At 45.7% G+C, this 22493-nt stretch overlaps 1 long non-coding RNA gene across 1 annotated transcript; it reads right to left on the bottom strand.

Moving 5' to 3' along the window:
- Nucleotides 1-17488: 17488 nt before the first annotated feature.
- Nucleotides 17489-21772, bottom strand: LOC106984048 (uncharacterized). The gene is made up of 3 exons (XR_001431619.3): nucleotides 20462-21772; nucleotides 19008-19040; nucleotides 17489-18383 (listed from the first exon to the last, which is right to left on the bottom strand). It is a non-coding gene; the product is annotated as an uncharacterized LOC106984048 (long non-coding RNA).
- Nucleotides 21773-22493: the final 721 nt, after the last annotated feature.

Below are 22493 nucleotides of genomic sequence, written 5' to 3'. Positions count from 1 at the left end.
GGACCAAACCCTAACCCTAGCTAGCTATGGCTCTCTGCCAATGGAGACTCAATTCCAAAGTCTGACAGCAGCATGCACATGGGGTCCAGAAGCAGTGCGGGAATACTCCGCATGGCACGTGGAACATCACCATGTCATTTCAAAACGAGGATGCAGCTACTTGCCTGGATTCCTGAGGCCTACCCGAAGAGTGGCCCATACAGTTGTCTGACCTTGGAACCAAAAACTAATGCTGACCAGCACCATGCCTTCTGCACTCCACTCCGCCCTTTGGGAGACAACTGCACTGCTTTGGGTTCAGTGCCTGGAGTCTCCTGGACATAACCCTAAACCTAATCGCAACCCTAACCATAACCCTCAAACATAACCTAACCTTATCTCTAACCCCAACCCTACGCTTGACCTGCACCCTAGCATGGGCCCTCACTTCAGCCCTTGAGGGAGATCACGAGACTGGAGTCGCTGCGGCCCTGGCGGCATCCCAGCACCAAAACCTAACCCTAGCTAATGCTCCCTCCTCATGGGAACCTAGTTCCAAAGTCTGACAACTACATGCAAATTGGTTAGAGAAGCGGTGCTGGATCACTCCGAGGGGAACATGGAACATCACCATGTGATTCCCAAGCCCAGCTGCCACTGCATGAGAGGATTCCTGAGGCCTACCCGAAGAGTGTCCCATACAGTTGTCTGGCCTTGGAACCCAAAGACTAAAACTGTCCGGCAGCCTCCATTGTGCACTCCACTCAGCCCTTCGGGGAGACAACTGCACTGCTGTGGGTTCAGCACCTGGAACCTCCTGGGACCTAACCCTAACCCTAAACCTCAACCTAAACCTAACCCTATCTCTCACACTAACTCTACACCAGACCCGGACCCGTGAATGTGCCCTCACTTCAGGCCTCCAAGGAATTCAGGAGAATCGTGTCGCTTCAGCCCTGGTGATGTCTCTGGACTGAACCCTAACCCTAGTAAGACTCTCTCTCCACGGGCACCCAATTCCAAAGTCTGACAACAGCACGCACATGGGGTCAAAAATTGGTGCGGGAATACTCGGCATGGAACAAGGGACATCACCATGTCATTACGAAATCACAGCTGCAGCTGGCCGAGATGATTCCTGAGGCTACCTGAAGAGGGGCCCATACAGTTTTCTGGCTTGGAATCCAAAGAGTAATGCTGACTGGCACCCTCTCTTGTGCACTCCACTCAGCCCTTTGGGGAGACGACTGCACTGCTCTGGCTTCGGTGCCTGGAGCCTCCAGGGACCTAAGCCTAAGCTGAACCGTGACACTAACCATAACCCTCAACCTACACTTGACCCGCACCCTCGTGTGCGCCCTCACGTCAGCGCTCGAGGGAGATCATGAGACTGGAGTCGCTTCAGCCCTGGTGATGTCCCTGCACCTAACACTAACCCTAGCTAAGTCTCTCTCCCCGAGGGGACCCAATACCAAAGTCTAACAACACCAGGCAAATGGGGTCCAGAAGCGGTTCAGGATCACTCGGCATAGAACCTGGAACATCACCATGTCATTTCCAAACTACGGCTGCACCTGCAGGAGAGGATTCCTGAAGTCTACCCAAAGAGTGGCCCATACGGTTGTCTGGCCTTGGAACCCAAAGACTAATCCTGACAGCTAGCCTCTGTTGTGTACTCCACTCAGCTACTCAGGGAAACAACTGGCTTGCTGTGGGTTCAGCGCCTGGAATCTCCTGGGACCTAAGCCAAGCCTTAACCAGAAACCTAACCCTAACCTTCAACCTAAACCTAACCTTATCTCTCAAACTTACTCTACACCAGACCTGCACCCATGCATGTGCCCTCCCTTCAGCCCTCCACAGAATTCACGAGATTGGTGTCGCTTCAGCCCTGCCGATGTCCCAGGACTGAACCCTATCCCTAGCTAAGGCTCTCTCCCCATGGAGACCCAATTCCAAAGTCTGACAAGACCACGCGAATGGAGTCCAGAAGTGGTGCAGGAATACTCAGCATGGAACATGGAACATCACCATGTCATTTCCAAACTGCGGCTGCAGCTGCCCAAGAGGATTCCTGAAGCCTAGCCGAAGAGCAGCCCATATATTTGTCTTGCCTTGGAACCCAAAGACTAATCCTGACCAGCACCCTCCGATGTGCATTCCACTTAGCCCTTCAGGGAGACAACTGCACTGCTATTGGTTCAGTGTCTGGAGCTTCCTGGGACCTGAGCCTATCCCTATCAGTAACCCTAAACATAACGCTCAATTTAACACTAAGAGTATGTCTAACTATAATCCTACCCTTGACTCACACCCGTGTATGGATCCTCACTTGAGCCCCAAGGGTGATCACAAGACTGGAGTCACTTAGGCCCTGGCGAGGCCCTAGGCCTAACCCTAACCATAAGGCTGTCTCTGGATAAATACCCATTCCTTAACTATGATAACACCATGCAGGTGGGGCCCAGCAGCAGTGCATGAACTCTTCAGTGCCGAACTCTACAGGGAATATATAGGATGATCATGTCATTTCCAAAGCCCAATTGGTTGTGCACGAGGGTTGTCCTGACCTGGCTAACAAGTGGTCCATACCAGAGGCTGGCTCTGGAACCCAAAGGCTACCTATTACCAGCAACCTCCCATGAAACTTCACTCATCCATCCGGGGACACCACTACACCACGAGATATTCAACACCTGGAGTGCCCTTGGACCAAACCAACCCCAACCAGAACCCTAACCCTAACCCTCAAACTAACCTAACCCTATCTTTCACAATAACCATACATCAGACCCACACCCACTCAAGGGCCCTCACTTCAACTCTTCATGGAATTCACGAGACTGGTTTCACTTCGACCCTGGCATCGTCCCTGCACCAACCCTAACCCTAGCTAAAGCTCTGTCCCCATGGGGACCCAATTCCAAACTCTGGCAACACCACGCACATGGGGTCCAGAAGCGGTGAAGGATCACTCAACATGGAACGTGGAACATCATCATGTCATTTCCAAAACCTGGCTGCAGCTCTTCCTGAGTCCTACCTGAAGTATGGCTGATACAGCTGTCTGGCCTTGGAACCCATAGATTAATCCTGAGCAGCACCCTCCTTTGTACGCTCTACTCAACCCTTCAGGGAGACAACTACACTGCTGTGGTTTCAGTGCCTGGAACCTGCTGGGACCTAACCCTAACCGTAAACCTAACATAAACCTCAACCTAACCTTAACCCTATCCCTAACCCTAACCCTACACCAGACACACACCCACGCAAGGGCCCGCACTTCAGCCCGCCATGGATTCACAATTCTGGTGTCACTTGGGCCCTGGCCATGTCCCTGGACTGAAACCTAACCCTAGCTAGGGCTGTCTCCTGATAAGGACCGATTACTTAACTCTGAAAACACAATGCACATGGGGCCCTGTAGCAGTCGTGACAACTCTGCAGGGAACATAGACCTCACCATGGCATTTCAAATGCACAATTGGATGTGCACGAGGAGCTTCCTGAGGCCCAGCCGAAGATTGGCCCACACAAGAGGCTGGCCCTGGAACCCAAAGGCTAAGCCTGACTGGCAGCCTCCCATGAGACCACCCTCACTTTTCGGGGAGACCACTGCATCAATGGGGATTCAGCAAGTAGAGCCTCCTGAGACCAAACCCTAACCCTAACCATAACCATAACACTCAACCCTATCTCCCATACTAACCCTATCTAACCTAACCCTATCTCCCATACTAACCCTACACAAGACCCAGACCTGCACAAGGGCCCTCAATTCAGCCCTCCATGGAATTCACGAGACTGGTGTCGCTACATCCCTGGCAACTTCCCTGGACCAAACCCTAACCGTAGCTAAGGCTCTGTCCCCATGGGGACCCAATTCCAAAGTCTGACAACACCACGCACATAGGGTCCATAAGTGGTGCAAGATCACTCAGCCTAGAACATGGACCATCACCATGCCATATCCAAAGCCCGGCTGCAGCTGCATGAGTGAATTCCTGAGGCCTACCTGAAGAGTGGCCCATACCGTTGTCTGGCCTTGGAACCCAAAGACTAATCAGGACCAGCACCCTCCCTTGTGTACTCAACTCAGCCCTTCAGGGACACAACTGCACTGCTCTGGGTTCAGCACCTGGAGCCTCCTAGGACCTAACCCTAACCGTAACCCTAAACATAACCCTCCACCTATCCGTAACCCTATCTCTAACCCTAACCCTTCATTTGACCCGCACCTGCACATAGATCCACACTTCAGGCCTCGAGGGAAATCAAGGGACTGGAGTCGCTTTGGTCCTGGCGGCGACCTTTGCCAGAAACCTAACCCTAGCTCAGGCTGTCTCCCGATGAGGACCCATTCCTTAACTCTGAAAACACCAGGCACCTGGGGCCCAGTAGCAGTGCATGACAACTCTACAGGGAACCTGGAACATCACCATGTCATTTCCCAAGCCCAATTGGATGCTCACGAGGGGTTCCTGAGGCCAAGCTGAAGAGTGGCCCACCCTGGAGGCTAGCCCTGGAACCGAATGGCTAAGCCTGCCGGGTCGCCTCCCATGCGACCTCCACTCATCCATGCAGGGAGACCACTGCACCACTAGGTATTTGCGCCTGGAGCCTCCTGGGACCAAACCCTAACCCTAACCAGAACCCTCAACCTAACTGTAACCTTATCTCTCACACTAACCCTACACCAGACCCACACCTGCGCAAGGGCCCTCACTTCAGCCCTCCATGGAATTCATGAGACTGGTGTCACTTCGGCCCTTGCAACGTCCCTGGACCGAACCCTAACCCTAGATAAGGCTGTCTCCCGATGATGACCCATTCCTTAACTCTGAAAACACCATGCACATGGGGCCCACTAGCAGTGCACCATCATCTGCATGGAACGTGGAACATACACATGTTATTTCCAAAGCCCAATTGAATGTGCACAAGGGGGTTCCTTAGGCCCAGCCGAAGAGTGGCCCACACCGGAGCCTGGCCATAGAACCCAAAGGCTAAGCCTGACCGGCAGCCTCCCATGGGACCTCCACTCATCCGTCCGGGGAGACCACTGCACCACTGGGGATTCAGCTCCTGGAGCCTCCTGGGACCAAACCCTAACCCTAACCCTAACCCTAACCCAACAAGCCAAGGGCAGGCTGCCCCAAGATGGGCCACTTTGGCATCAAGTTTACTTTGAGTTAAAAAGCAATTGAATCCCAGCAAGTTCTAGAAAACCTCTTTACCTCCCCCTCAACTGCCTAAAAAGAATTTTGGTAGAGAACCTGCTCTAGGAAGAGAGCTGTCACTATGGATAATTACACTATGGTATGAACTAGGCAAGGTGGGCAGGGAGGAGCCTGCAAAGACCTGTTTGATAAAGGCCCTCTGTGTCCCATAATTTCTGAGTGGCCATAAAAACATTTGTTTACCAGACAGACATTTACTCCTTTTCATCTTCCTGTGAATTGTATTGCTTTCTGGCTGCCAGTCACATTGCTTGAAATACCAATACTTGGGCGCCTGGGTGGCTCAGACGGTTTAGCATCTGACTCTTGATTTCAGCTCAGGTCATGATTTAACAGTTCGTGAGTTCAAGCCCATGTTGGGTTCTGCACTGAGTGCGGATCCTGCTTAATATTCTCTCTCTCCCTCTCTCTCTGCCTCTCTCCTGCTCATGCTCTCTTTCTCAAAAATAAAGAAATAATTAATTAGTACTAAAAAATTTTTTTAATATTTATTTAAATGAGAGAGATACAGAATCCGAAGCAGAGTCCAGGCTCCAAGCTATCAGCACAGAGCCCAACATGGGGCTCATAAGCACGGACCGTGAGATCATGAACTGAGCCAAAGTTGGCCGTTTAACCAACTGAGCCACCCAGGTGCCTCTGATTACTTTTTTTTTTTTTTTAGAGAAGACCAATACTCAAGAGACAAGCTTTGATTGGAAAGGAATTTCACCTTTATTCAGGAGCCCAGCAAACTGAGGAGAAGGCAGACTCTTGCCCAAAAGCCAACTCCCAGGTTTCTGCCTGGCCCAGGGGTTTTTAAGGGGACTTAGGGGGTAATCGGCAAAGGAAGTAAAGGGGCCTGCAACATTTCTTGATTATGCGCAGACCCCATGGTGCCAGCCCCTAATGTTATCCCGGTGCTGGGATATGTGAGGGAGTTCGGTTCATGTTTCATGATATGTAGGAGGACTCTGTTCTTTCTGCAAAGGAGGACAAGGTCTATAGAAACCCAAAGGGAGATTAGTAAAATCATTTGTGTGACCAGAAAAAGAAAAACATTTTGCTAAAAAAAATTGCTAGGCTAATCAGAAAGCAGAGGTGGACTCAGACATGCTTGCTGGACTCCTTGGCCTGGGAACATTCTGGTCTTTCCTCAAGGCCAGTGGTCTGCAAATCTCAGAGAGTAAATTAGTTCTGTTACAATGAAGGGCCTTGGGTCAGCAAGTAAGGGGTGTGTTAGCTTGAAGCAAATTAACCCTTAAGACCGGTTGGAGGGCTGTTACATTATCTTTGTAGTGCCAGACTCCTGTCTCCTTCTCATTAGTTTAGAATGACATATATGCTTCATTTTGCTTGACTGTCTTTGGAATTTCCATGTCTGTGTGGATTCCCCATACATTTAAAATTAAATTTGACTTTCTCCTATTAATCTGTCCAATGTCAATATGATTCTTAGTCTGGCAAATAGGACCTCGAGGAAACAGGATATTCTTGCTCCCAACATATTCATAATGAACTACCACACACACACACACACACACACACACACACACACACACAATTTGAAAATATTGTTAACAATTTCATCAAAAATGATAAAATACCTAGGAAAAAAAGTTTTGAAGCAATGTGAAAATCCTGTAACATCAAAATTATAGGACATTGATAAGGACACCGAAGAAAAGACCAACAAATGGAAAAATACTCCATCCTCATGGATTGTAAAGTGTAATCCTCATGGATTAATATTGTAAAACTTTCTATTGCACTCAAAGTAATCTATAGATTCAGTGCAATCATGACCAAAATCCCAAAAGCATTTTTCACAAAACTAGAACAAACAATCCTGATATGTGTATGAATGAAATCACAAAGGACCCTGAATAGCCAAATCCATCTTGAGAAAGAACAAAGCTGGAGACATCACCTTCCTGACTTCAAACCATATTTGGAAGCTGTAGTAAACAAATGTCTTGTATTGAAACAAAAACTGGCACAAGCATCACTATAGCCAAACAAAAAAAACAAAACAAAACAAAACAAAACACCCACATGTGGTCAATTACTTTGCAAAGTTGGGAAGAACTTTGAAACCAGAATCTAGTAGTGAAAGGACAGTGTCTTCAATAAATAACACTGGAAAAACACAGGCACAAGCAATGAAAGGATATTATGTTACACACACACACACACATTAAAATCCAGGAGACAGTCACAACCCAGCCAATGAGAGACAGTCACAGCTCAGCCAATAAAAGACATTTACAGCCCAGCCAATGAGAGATAGTTGCAATGCAGCCAATGAGAGACAGTCATAGCTCATCCAATGAGAAGCCACTATAAAAGACCCTCCTCTACTTTGTTCTCAGCACTTGCCTATGGTTTTGCAGTGTCTTGTTCATGTGGTATGGCACTTCTCTGCTATGTCTGAATAAACCTATCTTTTACTGGTAAAATAACTGGCAGTTTTATTTTTAAGGTTAGCAGACCTGATTAATTTTAAGGAACAGCAGACACAAGAAAACCTCTGAAAACCAAGAAGTTGCCCTTTGGAGAGGAACATTTACATTTACAAGGAAAATTTCCATTTGTGCTAGGAAGAGGGGGATGACTCTGAATTTTCAGAAACTCTTATCAATGGAGAAGGCACATTACAACCATACCTGGTTTACTTTGCTTGCCTGATAACCTCCCTTAACTCACTCCCCTCCCCAAACATGTTTTGTCTTTACCAAGTAATGGCCTGTAAGGTGGTGGCTTTAGCCATTTCGGGGCATTACTCAGTTTTCCTGGCTCTCTACCATGTATGCAAGAAAAACCCACATTATTAAACTTCTGCTTTTCCTTCTCCATTTGTCCTTTATTATGGGGGTGGGATGGGGCGGGTTGTTAACAAAAGAAATTCCAAATGAGTAAACTTAAAGACCTAACTGGTTTTATTAAATGATTCATGAATCGTGCAGCATCCCATGTAACACATACAAGAGAGCTCTACTGACCTAAACAAAAGAAAGCTTCTTTACAGGCCAAGAGAAGGAATAATAATTAATAAATAAATAAATAATAACAAGGAGAAGAAAAAGAAGAAGGAAAAGAAGGAAGGAAGGAAGGAAGGAAGGAAGGAAGGAAGGAAGGAAGGAAGGGAGGGAGGGAAGGAGGAAAGGAGGGAGGGCAGAATGAAAGAAGGGAAGGAGGGAGAAGGAAAGAGGGAGGAAACAAGGAAGAAAGAAAGGAACTTATTGACAAGGAATGCAGTGTTTAGGTAAGGTTGCTCTCCCAACAGGAGTGGATGAGGTCTATCCGTAAATTGCCAACTATAGACCAGGAAACACAACGTTGCCTGGTTACAGGTTGCATTCCTGGGGAATTGAAAACACAGAGTAGGTATTAAGTCTTGGTTTCCTGATTCTGCATAGGTGACCCAGTTTGGCCCTGTGGTTTTCTTCATAATAGGCATATCTACCAAGAACACAGAAAGAAACAGAAAATTATTTTTCCTCCCCTACACATACAATTTAACACATTTCATCAACAGAAATGAACCATGAGTGCATATAAAAGGCATGGATTAATCTTACATATATATTCTTAGTTGAAAGAATCTATAGTCTGAAAAGGCTACACAAGGCACGACCCTATTTATAGGACATTCTGGAAAAGGCAAAACACAAAGATGATAAACAGATCACGAGGGGTTGAAATATTCCATAGGATACTACAGTGATGGAGATCTACCAGTCTGCGTTTTTAAAAACACAAACATTTACAGTCCAAAGATTGAATCACAATCTATTAAAATTAGGTTATTTAGGATGTGGGAGTGTTGATGAATGAAGTAGAAATTGTGAAAAATAATCTAACAGTACCAGAAACGTATGAAAAAAACCCACCTCAATGAATGTGGTAGGGCAAAAGATACTGACCTAGATGACTTTGGAAATGAATGAAACCTACAGACTGAAGGCAAATTGTACTATATATAAACCATAGATTCAATTTTATAAAGTTATTTCCTGTGGGGATACTAGCTAACGGCTCTGGAACCACTGTATTTCTTATGTGGAATACAGCAATGAAATAAATAAATGGCAGATGATGTGAGCCAGGTGTTAAAACCACAGACTTGAAAGGTACTCACTAGGAAATTTACTGATTGACCCATTCTGTTTCCTTTAGGATGAGACCGTACCTAAAACAATGCATTCATTGCTAATAATTTCCTTATTGCATTCCCTCTCTGCTTTTAAAAACCTGTAATTTTCTATAGCCCGATTGGAGCTGCTTTCTATTTGCTAGGTAGGATGCTTCCAGAGTCATACCTCATTGAATAGTCAGTTTTATCTTTGAATTCACTCAGATGAGTTTTCTTTTTGTAACACAGGTTTACCACTGATGGAGTGGGAAGTAATAGGTAGTCAAATGGAGATTATTTCAATATCCCTGTGACAACAGATCAGTTTGGAGACAATGGTGCTGCTGGAGAGGGAGGACTCTTCTTCCCTCAAGGCCTTAGAGCTGGACTAAGAATTCCATCTACATGAGATGCATTAAGAGGAGGAAAAACCCAGAGTTTTAATACATGCACACAGAGGCCCAATAATGAAATTGGACCTAAAGAATGACCAAGGTGGGAAGGTTTTATACATTTTAGACAAAGAGACAATAAATTTGTGAGGAATTTAAAGAATAAGGAAAATCGGTGTTTGGGAGCTTTAATTAGTAAGGTATTCTAAGCAGAATTTGGGCTGAGGTAGTAGATTAGTAAAAAAGTAGGGGCGCCTGGGTGGCTTGGTCGGTTAAGCGTCCGACTTCGGCTCAGGTCATGATCTCACGGTCCGTGAGTTCAAGCCCCGCGTCGGGCTCTGTGCTGACAGCTCAGAGCCTGGAGCCTGTTTCAGATTCTGTGTCTCCCTCTCTCTCTGCCCCTCCCCTGTTCATGCTCTGTCTCTCTCTGTCTCAAAAATAAATAAACGTTAAAAAAACAAATTAAAAAAAAGTAATAAGACTTGTTTTTACAGTTTTCTCAACGTTATGGTCCTTATCTCTGGTGATACAGATATCTTTTTATTTCTTAGCATAAGGAGGATTTTTTTTTTCCTATGGGAGACTGTTTTCCACTTTCTGGAGGACATGGTTTGAATGTTCTTGCACTGGTTGTTTCTTAAGTAACTTTTATTTAAAATACTCAATACGCCAAAGTAGCACATTTGGAGGCAGCCTGCCCTTGGCCTCTCCAGTACAAACTTACCTTTAGCGTAACATGGATACAGATAGCTCCACAGAAAATGAGGTGTGTATATGTGGGTTGTAATAAATGCATAGATTTCCTTCCATTGTCTTTTTAAATTTTTTTAAATTTTTTTTATTTATTTTTGAGGCAGAGACAGAGCATGAGCAGGGGGAGGGCAGAAAAAGAGGGAGACAGAGAATCCAAAGTAGGCTCCAGGCTCTGAGCTGTCAGCACAGAGCCCGATACAGGGCTTGAACTCATGGACTGTGGTATCATGACCTGAGTGGAAGTAGGATGCTCAAACGACTGAGCCACCCGGGCGCCCCTTCTTCCATTGTCTGCTGAGCAAATTTAGCTACAACAAGTACAGTTTCTTTTAAAGTTTATTTATTTATTTTGAGAGGGAGACAGAGAGCAGGGGGAGGGGGCAGAGAGAGAGGGAGAGAATCCCAAGCATGCTCCCCAGTGTTGGCGCGGAGCCACACTCCAGGTTCAAGCTTATGAACCATGAGATCATGACCTAAGCCCGAATCAAGAGTCAAATGCTGAACTGACTGAGCCACCCAGGTTGCCCCCACATGTAAGTTTTAAACAGAGGTCTTTAAAGAACACACAAATGCTGGGACTGAGTAAATAGAAGGGCAAGTATGATCTTGAAATATCAGAAAGTAAGAGCGTCCCAATAAAAAACCCACAAAAAATAAAAACACAGAGATGTAATATGGCAAAGGAAAACAGAAGCCAAGGGGAGAGTTATCAATAGCAAAAGCGGGAATAATCTGAGCAACCGAAAACTGTAGTGCGGGGGTATATCCAGAAGCCTGTGGTAATTATCCATGTGTTCACACTGCTAAAAAAGAAATGCTTCCAGAGAGTTTTTGTTCAATGACTAGCAATGTATGCACATGATTTCTAAATAATTGATGTAGTCACTCAGCCATCCACTAGGGACATGGAGCTAACTCCCTGCTCCTGAGGTGTGAACCCCACATAGTGGCCTCCTCCTAAAGAAGACACAAAGTATACACACGACAGGAAATCACTTCACAGTGTGGAACCTGACCACTACTTCCTCAGCCAGGTAACAACAGCAACATGAGTAGGGATAAGCTTCTCTGAGCTGCTCTCTCAAGACCCCTGATCCCAGTCTAACCAGGCAATAAGCAAACGGAGCAATTCAGAGAGTCCACCGTGTCTGTCTGGAGGCCACCTGTCCAGGGACCCTGCACACGGTGCACACGGTGCACACGGTTCCCCAGCCCCAGCAGCCTCGGGGAGGAACAGGGCTCCCTTCCGCATCTCTGATTCTGCACAAATGTCGGAGGTGTGTCTCAGCTGGAGGGAAAGGACCGCAGGGCCTGAGCTACGGGAGGGTCGGGGCCACGCGCGGCAGTCGGAGGGTCAGGCTGGGCTGTGAGCGAGGACGTGTCGTCCCAACTGCCCAAGACTCAGTCGTCTACACGGCCCACAGACCTGGTGCACCCCCAGGCACAGGAGCTCAGCCGTGGCCTTGTAAGGACGCAGGCGGGCCGGAGAACCCTGGACTCCGAACACCAGCCTGTCCACGCTGGGGGTCTGGACGGGGGTCCCCGCCACTGCCAGGAGGCGGCACTCGAGCCTGCATAGATGCGCCCGAGTGCGTGGACTGTCCCTGTCACACAGGACTGGTCCTGTGTGATCACTGGCAGGTCACCTCTAACACTAACCCTCACCCTGGGCCTCCAACCCTGATCCTGACCCTGACCCCTAGCCCCTGACCCTGACCCCGAGCCTCTGCTGGGGCTTCCTGAGGCACAGACTTCGCATGGCACATGCAGGGGATCCCACAGGCCCCAAGTGTTGGGGAGATCGTGGGATCAAGGCCAAGAGCACAGAAAGGCGGGAAGAAGCAAGCGTTGGAGATGCTGAAGGAGGTGTGCAGGTGTGCTGGCGGGGAGGGCTGACTATGGATGGAGAGGGCCTAGTACTGACGGAGAGGACCGAGTGACAGCGGGAACAGCCATGGGTCAACAGAAAGGGCAGAAAATGCAGGACAGGGCCCCAGATTGAGGGAAGGAGCCTTTTTGTGCAATGAAGGCTGAGGATTGACAGAAAAAACGACAGGTGGGCATGGGCAGTCTGTCCCGGGGTGGCAGGGAGGCTGGGGGCGGGTGACGGGCACGGACAGAGTGTCCCAGGTGGCGCGGCATGGGCCCAGGAGACCCTAAAAGCTGCTGCACCCGAGCTCCACTCCCCTGCCACCTGCCTCATTGCCAACTGCCCCCTGGCGCCCACCAAGCACCTGCCCCTGCACCTGTCTCCTTGCCACCTGGTACCTGCCCCCTGGTGCCCACCTGGCACCTTCACCTGCCCACCTACCACCTGCACCTGCCAGTGCAAGAGCACGCGGCGCAGTCTCAGCTCACGGGACGGTCAATACCTTGTTCTCTTTTCCGGCGTGGCTGCAGGAATCCGGGAGGAATGGCATTTGTTTTGACGTGATTTTGTTCCTCGGCTGCTTTTGCTGGTTGTGCAAAGCGCTTTCCCACTGAGTGATGGTCTGACTGGGCTGGGTAGCAGTTGTGGGCAAGTTCCTTTACGGGCAAGGAAACTTCTTTAGGGTTTTGACAGAGTTGTGACAACAAAAGGAAGTATTGTTTTCTCCTCTTGTGGGTAATGGTCGAATGCAGGTGGAGGAGAAAGATTTGTGACAGTGTCGGATACAATGCTTCCATCTGAAAGTACCCGCACAGCACTGTCCTGGAATGTCTAAGTGGCTCAGAGCATAAGGTGTAACAAAGCAGACTTGAGCCGGCTGGGTCCCAGGTGGTCACAGGTGCACCTCTGGCTTAGAATAGCAAGTCTCTCCGGGGCAGGAAGATGTAGGCAGGGATCACCTCTGCAGAGTGTCACGGTGCCTGCAGGTGTCACGGTGCTGGACGGGACCAGCTGTGACTCTCCGCCAGGGGTTCAGGGGGGCTGGAGCTTGCAGTGGCATGCGGGCCCCCAGACAGGCCGGCGTCACTGTGCATCCTTCGGAAGGACCGCAAAGCCCCACTTTGAACCAACTGCAATGAATACATTCTTACGTTTCACCTGCCATCACCCTGATTTCAGGTACAACTTTGTGTGAAGCAGACCTGCATGGGACATGGGTCAGGAAGAGGAGGAGATGTGGGCTGGATTCACTTCTTGGTATTCTGAATGAAAATGAATTTTCCAGGAAGACACTGAAGGATAGAAGTTATTTAACTTACAGCTCTTGTAACATTTTTTCAACCAAAAATCAAAACAAACAAACAAAACCCTGCTTTAACAGAATAATGCTAACCTTAAAAATAAAAGTTAGTTGTTTTACCAGCAAAAAATGGGTTTATTTGGGAATAACAGAGAACGGCAACTCAGGACAAGCGAGCTATGATGAAACCGTTAGCAAATCCAACAAACAAAGGAGAGGAATTTTATTTTATGGAAAAGAAGGAAGAGGTTGGGAAGTGCTGTTTTGAATGAAAATTCACTTGACACACACAGGTAGGTACCACAATTCTCCCCATTGAGTCGTAGACACTCCTGTTTCCTCGCAGTCCCCATGGCACTGTGGTTCCACCTGTCATTCCCAGTGTTGTCTCCCAGGGCTGGGGCCCCTCCATGTGCAGGCCAATAGCCTGACAGTGCCTACTCCTACTCAGTTTTTTTTAGGGGGGGGGGGGACAAAGAGAAGTGGTCAACTGTGAATACTGCCCCCACAGCAGTGGCCCAGCCCAAAGAGGCCAGTCTAAGCTGGGGCTCTGGCTACAAAGGTTTCCCTAGCAGCCAGGTTGCACAGTAACTATAATTGAGTGGGGTACCTGTGATGGCCCTGCTTTCCACCCAGTCCATGGGTTTTGGGGGAGCTGCAGTGCATCTGCAGAAGACTATGCTGGGAGTCCCTCAGGGGACTAGGCTTCATTTTTCCTGCTAGTGTTTGTTTTCTATTTATCTGTCTAATAAATATCTCATTAACATTACCCTTTGAATTTAAAAATTATTCTAAAGAGAAGCAGTTTGAGCACAAAAATAGACATATAGATCAATGGAACAAAATAGAGATTCCAGAAATAAACCCACACTTTCCTGGCCAATTAATCTATGACAAAAGTAGGCAAGGATATACTGTGGAAAAAGGTCTCTTCAACAAATGGTGTTGGGAAAACTAGACATGAAAAGTTACATGCAAAAGAATGAAACTGGACCACTGTCTCACACCATACACAAAAATAAACCACAAATGGGTTAAAGACCCAAATATGAGACCTGAAACCATACAATTCCTAGAAGAAGCAGTAATTTTTCTGACATAGGCCATAACAATGTTTTTCTAGACATGTCTCCGGAAGCAAGGGAAACAAAAGCAAAATAAACTACTGGGATCTCATCAAAATAAAAGCTTCTGCACAGCGAAGGAAACAGTCAACAAAACAAAAAGGCAACCAATGGAATGGGAGGAGATATTTGCAAATGATGTGTCCAATGAGAGGTTAATATCTGAAATATGTTAAGAATTTACACCACTCCTCTCACACACACACACACACACACACACACACACACACACACACGAAACCCAAATAATCCAATTAAAGTGGGCAAAGGACCTGAATGGACATTTTCCAAAGAAGACATACAAACGGCCAACAGACACATAAAAAGATGCTCAACGTTACTGATCATCTGGGAAATGCAAATTAAAACCACAATGGGATATCACTATGTATCTTTCAGAATGGCAAAAATCAAAAACACAGAAACAACAGGTGTTGGTGAGGATGCAGAGAAAAAGGGACACTCACACACTGTTGGTGGGAATGCAAACTGGTGCGGCCACTCTGGAAAACAGTAGGGAGGTTCCTCAAAAAGTTAAAAATAGAACTACCCTATGATCCAGTAATTCCACTACAAGGTATTTTCCCATAAAAAACAGAAACACTAATTTGAAAAGATACATGCACCCCTATGTTTATAGCAGTACTATCAACAATAGCCAAACTATGGGAAAAGCCCAGATGTCCATTGACTGATGGATGGATAAAGAAGAATGGTGTGTGTATATATATATATATATACATATATATATATATATATATATATATATGAAAAAGAATGAAATCTTGCTATTTGCAACAATGTGGATGGACATAGAGGATTTAGTGTTAAGTGAAATAAATCAGAGAAAGACAAATACCATATGATTTCACTCCTATGTCGAATTTAAGGAACAAAACAAATGAACAAACAAAAAAAAGGGACAAAAAAAAAAAAAGCCCAGACTCTTAAATATATTGAACAAACTGGTGGTTGCCAGACGGGAGGGGGAGGAGGAGGGTATAGATAAACAGGATTAAGAGATGCAAAGTTCCAGTTATAAAATTAATAAGTCATGGCAATGAAAAGTGCAGCATAGGGGATATAGTCGATAATATTGTGATAATATTGTGTGGTGATGGGCAGGGACTGCACTTATGATGAGCACTGAGAAATGGATAGAATTGTTGAATCATTATCTTGTATACCTAAACCTAATATAAAACTGTATATTAAAATATACTTTAATTTTAATAAGATAAAATAAGAAAAAAAGAATAGGAACAGTTTCTCCACTGTCTTGCTAACTTTCTGAACTTGTTCTTTAGTAATTACTTACTCATATTTTGGTTTGCATTTATTTCTAACCAATGGAACATTCTCTATATCCTTAACTCATAAAATCTGTTCTCTTGGATCCTGTACATTGTTAAACACAAATTAGGAACACAGGATAGAGTATACTGGTTATAACCCTTGGCCACTCCTCATACAGAAGAAATTGGTTTGTCTCTTCCATATGAAGGACTTCCGTGTACACTGTTGGTAGTCTGTCTGCACCTGCTTGTACATACGGATACAGATGCAGAATACAGAATTCTGCTTGTAGACACAGATGCAGAATATAGGAATCTTGTGTTGTTTGGTCATATTTTTCAACACAATGTTCTTACACAGCTGAACTATCATAGCAGATTTCCTCACATCTCCCAAACCTGGAAGTTTAAGTTGTCACTTAGGCAACCAGCCTCTGCTCCCATGTCTTGAGAATGCTAACCTCCATGAGTCCCAATGAGACCACCTCCTACTGCAGAAGCTGAAAATGCTTGCCCAATATCCCTTGTTGCTGGGGCAAAGGCAGGTACTCTATACCTGGCAATCTGGTGCACTTCTGCCAGATTATGGTGTAGGAGTTAATTACATGAAAAAGTACCCACTAATTCCCTGAGACCATTTCTTCCTCAACTCTTCATTCTCATTTCTGTATACTCATCAGTAATGCCTATGAATCCACTAAGATAGCCACTCCTAAACACGTCTCCAGCTCCAGCTCCATATTCATTGCTTCTTTTTCCTCCACTGCTCTCCCTGTATCCTACCCACTATCTGCCAGCTTGCACTAAAGCACTGTGCATCCCATTCACATCCTGACAACATGACAATCACCTCAGGCTCTCATGACCCCTCTGCCTTACTCCCTCTGGCTTCAGCTACCATATTGTCTCTTACCCAGGCTCTTCCTGGTAACACGGTACTGCCTCCAGAATGTGAAAGCCAGTAGACAGGGTCTCCTTCCCTCTTGGCACCCCCCCATATCGTTTAATAGATTTCCCTTCCTCTAAAAACAGCCAGATTTGTTTTCTGCTTATAGCTAAGACTAATAATTTTACCTTAATATCTGTTTCTACAATCTCAAAATCCAACTAAGACTTGCTTCCAAAAACTCATACCTTCCTGAACCTCAGGGTTTCCCCTCCCCACTTTCTGTTGAGAAAATGGTTAAGAACATAGAAGTAAATGAGCCCATACTGACCCCAGATATTTCAAACCTCAGAATACATCAACTGTCAATCAGGCATGAATTTCATCAAAATATTTATGATTTACAACTGATAGGGATGTTGTGACCACTATTCTTAGGGGCAGAGAATGCAACCCTAGGACACTCACACTCGTTCTCATACCTTTATCTCAGTGGCGGATGAAGGACCAAATCAAAGGCAACAGAAGAAAAACATTAACAAGAACACATATTTTAATAAGTGCTTTGAAGACATTCCAACCCTAACTCTGCAGAGAGGGCAGATGAGTGTCATCCCTATTTTAGAGACCAAGTGGAAAGGATCAGGGACTCCTGCCTCCACCGTGCTGGTCCCATGATCTAAGGGTGTTTGGAAGCCCAGACAGACAGTCTAGCTGAGTGGGAAGTTGGGAATGACACAGAGGAATACAGGCCAAATGAGACCTTGTCTTAGAGCCTCAGCGTGAGTCTGCCTCTCATACAGTCAAGCCACAGGAAAGGGAAAACTCTCCCCGTGAAGGAAGAGAAGAACTTGTAGATTAACTTCTGAGTCCTGGCATTGGTAAAGGTCACCTTCCCACCATGATAATCCAGAGCAACTCCAGTCTGCCTTGGACAACATGACAGGATCTGGAAAGGCTCGAGACTGGTACCTACATACACCCCAGCTGAGGAGAGCTGCAGGTCCAGAACCCCTCCTCAGGGGTGAAGGCAAGACACCCTCTCCTCACCACCGACTCTCTGGCCATCCCCACCAGGCAGAATTTCAGCCATATTCCATTTTCATTCTCATTTCTGTACCCGGTGGGACTGTAACCACCAGGGGTGCCCACTAACCCACCCAGGTAGCTAGTGCCAAACATGTCTCTGGCTCCACCCCAGTAACACACTGCATCTTCCTCCTCTGCCCCCCACCATATCCTGTCCACCCTCACCTCCCAGTACACTTTGCCTCACGTGAAGCCCCTACTGACCAGCACTCCAGGCTCAGGGTCAAATCTCCAACCATGTTGGTATTTGTTCATCCACAAACCAGTGAATATCAGGCTTTTCTCATTGGGAGACACTGAGAGGCAGCCATTGGCTGGCTGGGAATTCAGGACGATCCTCGCTGTGGGGACACGGGGATAAAGTTATGGCATCATAAGATATCAAAGGAGATTTTCCCTGTGGGTTCTGAGGCCTTTCTGACAAGGGTAGGAGACTCCCTTCAGGGACCAGGACAGAAATCTTAGACTTTGTGCTCATACCTTCCAGAGGGTGGGGAGAAGCCAGGGAGAGAATTCCAGGGAGGAAAAGAAGGAAGGGGCTGGGATCTTTATGGCTGAGAAACGCTGGGGAAGGATGAACTCTGAGACCTCAGGACAAAGAATTCAGGTACATTAGCTACCACAAAGACATTCCTGTTTAAAGAGCTGATCCAGGGGCGCCTGGGTGGCTCTGTCTGTTAAGCATTCGACTTCAGCTCAGGTCATGATCTTGCAGTTTGTGAGTTCAAACCCCGCATCAGGCTCTGTGCTGACAGCTCAGAGCCTGAAGCCTGCTTTGGATTCTGTATCTCCCTCTCTCTGCCCTTCCCATGCACATGCTCTATCTCTGTCTCTTAATAATAAATAAACGTTTTAAAAAAATAAAGAGCTGATCTATAAGGGAAGCTTTACAGGAAAACTGTAATTTGGAGAAGGAGAGTTTACTCTGGGGTGAGCATCAGTCATTATCCCCTCCAGATACTCACTGGTCTTATACTCCAGATCCCTCCTCAATTTTCCTAGAGTGAAAGAAGAAAAAGATAGTAAGCAATCCTGACATCACATCTTCTAGGTCCAGTTCTCTTACTGCCAGCTGACACTACTGTAAAAGCTGGCCAGGCACAATGAAGCCCAAGCGACGTAGAGAAGTCGGTGCAGGAGACACACGGAGTTGTCCAGACCCCATGGCTCATGCACGTACCTCTGCTGCTCACACCTGCTGCTTCATCATGCAGTCTTAAAGCATGTTCTCTGTGCTCTTAAACTTCTCGGCCTAAATCACACTACTTCTTCCCACTTGCTAAGAGACCTCTTGGAGATGAATTCCCCCAGTATTCTTTTTACTGTTTTATTTTTTAATATGATAAAATAACATAAAATTTACCATCTTTAGCATTTTAGGTGCATGGTTCAGCAGGGTTAAGTGTAGTTACATTGTTGTGCAACCAGTTTTCAGAATGTTTTCATCCTGCAAAACCAAAACTCTATACCCATAAAACCACAACCTTCACTCTCCCTCCTCCTGACCCCTGGCAGCCACCCTACTCTCCATTCTTAAGGATTTGATCACTTTAGGGAACTCCTAGAAGTAGAATCATACATGACTTGGCATTTTGTAACCATCTTATTTCACTCAGCATAATGTCCCTGAGGGCTATCCATGCATCCATGTTAATGTGGGAAATGGCAGATAAAAGTAAGTTTCCTTAGAACCTGCAGCCCTTTGACAAATACTTGAGGCAGGCAGAGTATAACATTCCTCCAGGAACCCCCTACTGTCTTAATGCTGATGCTTTGCTAAAGGGAAACAATCTTAGCTTGAGGACAGCTGGGTCTCCCAGATCCCATGAGTCTTCTTTAACATATGAAAATCACTTTGGAAACTTCACCCTGACTTTACCTCCCCCAACTCCCAAGTATATAAGAAGTCTCTCTCATGGTCCTGGGACAGCTCTTTCTGCCCACAGGTCCTGTCCCCGTGCTTTAATAAAATCACCTTTTTCACCAAAGACATCTCAAGAATTCTTTCTTGGCCATCAGCTCTGGACCCCCACCACTCCAAAACTGCATCACGTGTTATCCATAGCTTCCCGAAATTCTTTTTCTTCATTTCTAGGTGCAAAACACCTTTTTATCTGCTCTGGGACCTACTCTGACTCTCCCTCAATCCAGGTAACACCCTTACACTGCCATGTGGACAGACTCCCTGGTTTGGACAGATTGACTCTCCCTCTCCAGTGTCCCCGCCTGGTGTGAATGGCCTGGATACAAGCAAGGAGCTATGAGGACCCAAGGCCAGAGCTGAATCCTAAGGATAAGCACTACAGAGAAAGAAAAGGGATTTTCTAGGCTCAGAACTTCTTCCTCCACCCATTCCCTTATCATTGAATCTTCTGAGTCCTTTCTCTAAAGAAAGAAGTTTATCTGAAAAGTCTTCTACCTGCCTTTTGATTGCAGCACTGACAGCACTTTTCAATCCAGAGCTTCTTCCAGGGTATCTGGAAAAGACAGAGGCACTGCAGGAACTCCTGACAAAAGGAGGGTCTCCCACATTCATGTACACTCATGCACACACAACAACCACGCACCACAGGGTTGGGAGCAAAGTGGCACCTCGAGGAGGCCAGCCCCGCATCAGAGCCCAACAGTGTGATGTCCAGAGCTCTGAAGAAAGGGCCATAACCAGGTACTCTGTACCCACCAGTGTACCAGTTGTTTATCATGTTAAAGAGAGAGAAAGCCGCTTCCTATCTTGGAAGTTCTTTGAAACATGCTACTAATATTTCAACTTCTAGAGAAATTACCTGAGGATACACACCAGATAAGTTAAAATTAAAACAGAACTTTAAATTTTAATTTTAAAAAGGCTTTCAATTTAAGACATATATATAGCTGAGCAGAAATATATAAGCTAAATACAAAATGAAAGAAACACGAGATCTTGCCCTTATTATCAGAAAGGATTGAATTCAAGGTGGAAATATATTAAATAAGACAACAGAAAGTATTTTTATGTTACTAAGAATATTATAATCCACAATTAAGATATAACTCCCATCAAACGTCCCACAGGAGAAAAAAAGCATCAAAATATAGAAAAGCAAAAACTATCATAATTAAAAAATGGGTAAGAACTCATTGCTAGTAGGAATCTTTGACCTCTCTTAGTCCATGACATATTGAGAAGTCAAAAAGTAAGTATCGATACAAAACACCTTAATAACAAATTTACTAAGGGAACCCTCCTGGAGATAAATCAAATCCTATTCCAAGCACATGCAAGATGCATCTTCTTTTCAAGTGTTTGGAACTGTCACAAAAATTTACAACATGTAAACACAGAATGCCTCAACAAAGTCCAAAAGGTGGAAAGATCAACAACCTTGTCTGTTCATGAGATTTAAAAACTATGAAACACAAACAAAACAAAAGAAAAACAAAACTAATGCCACTGACAAATGTTATGCCCAGAATTCGTGATCCCCAAATACCGCCAGGGAGCCGAGTCCGATGTAAAAGCAAAAGAGCCTTTATTTGAGCTAGCTTGAGCTCAATCCCTTACCTGCACCAACGCAGCAGTGAGATACTGGGGGGAGAGAGTGAGTTTCAAAAGGACAAAGGTTTTATTGGGGCCTAGGGGCAGTTGGTGAGGTAATGGCTGTGGCCTCAGCCGATTGGCTGGGGAAGGGTCCCAGTCCTGTTAGGCAGGTGAGGGTGGGGGGGTGCTCAAGGGGAGGAGGCATGGTCAAGGTGAAGGACACAGAACAAGATGGAGTCAGCCCCCCCCCCCCCGCCCCCGCCCTTTCAACAAATATCCTCTTTCTTAAACAAATCTTATGTTAAAGAGTAAATCAAAGTCAGAATTTTAAAATATCTAGAAAACAATAATAATAAAATACTATACACTGGAAATTGTGGTGTATGTCAAAAGTGGGGCTCATAGACAAAAAAAATCATTAACTATAGGGGGGGAAAGCAGGTAATAGAGGAGACAAAAGTACAAATACACCAAATAAGAAATGAAAAATATTCAGGAGCACCTGGGTGGCTCAGTCGGTTGAGCATCTGACTCTTGATTTCAGCTCAGGTCATGATCCCAGGGTTGTGGGATCAAGCCCCACTTCAAGATCTGCACTGACAGCATGGAGCCTGCTTAGGATTCTCTCTCTCTCCCTCCCTCTCTCTCTCTCTCATGCTCTCTCTCTCAAAAAAAATAAATAAAAAATATTTAGATATAAAAAGGAAATTAAATTTAAGGACATTATTTTGACCACCTATGCAAATGCTTTTGAAAAAAGTAGAATATATAAAAACTAAATTTTCTAATAAAAAATAGAGTGGATTTATTCAAAAATAAAATTGTTCCTTATAAGAGAAATTAAAAAAAAAACTGTTTTCAGAGCACAAGTTTTTCATCTTTTTGATTAGGTTTATTCCTAGGTATCTTATGGTTTTTCTTGCAATTGTAAATG

This window comes from Acinonyx jubatus, chromosome B2 (genome assembly GCF_027475565.1).
Source record: "Acinonyx jubatus isolate Ajub_Pintada_27869175 chromosome B2, VMU_Ajub_asm_v1.0, whole genome shotgun sequence".
NCBI classification, from domain to species: Eukaryota; Metazoa; Chordata; class Mammalia; order Carnivora; family Felidae; genus Acinonyx; species Acinonyx jubatus.
The sequence above is the reverse complement of the archived record's forward strand: the minus strand, read 5'-3'. Positions and strand labels throughout refer to the sequence as shown.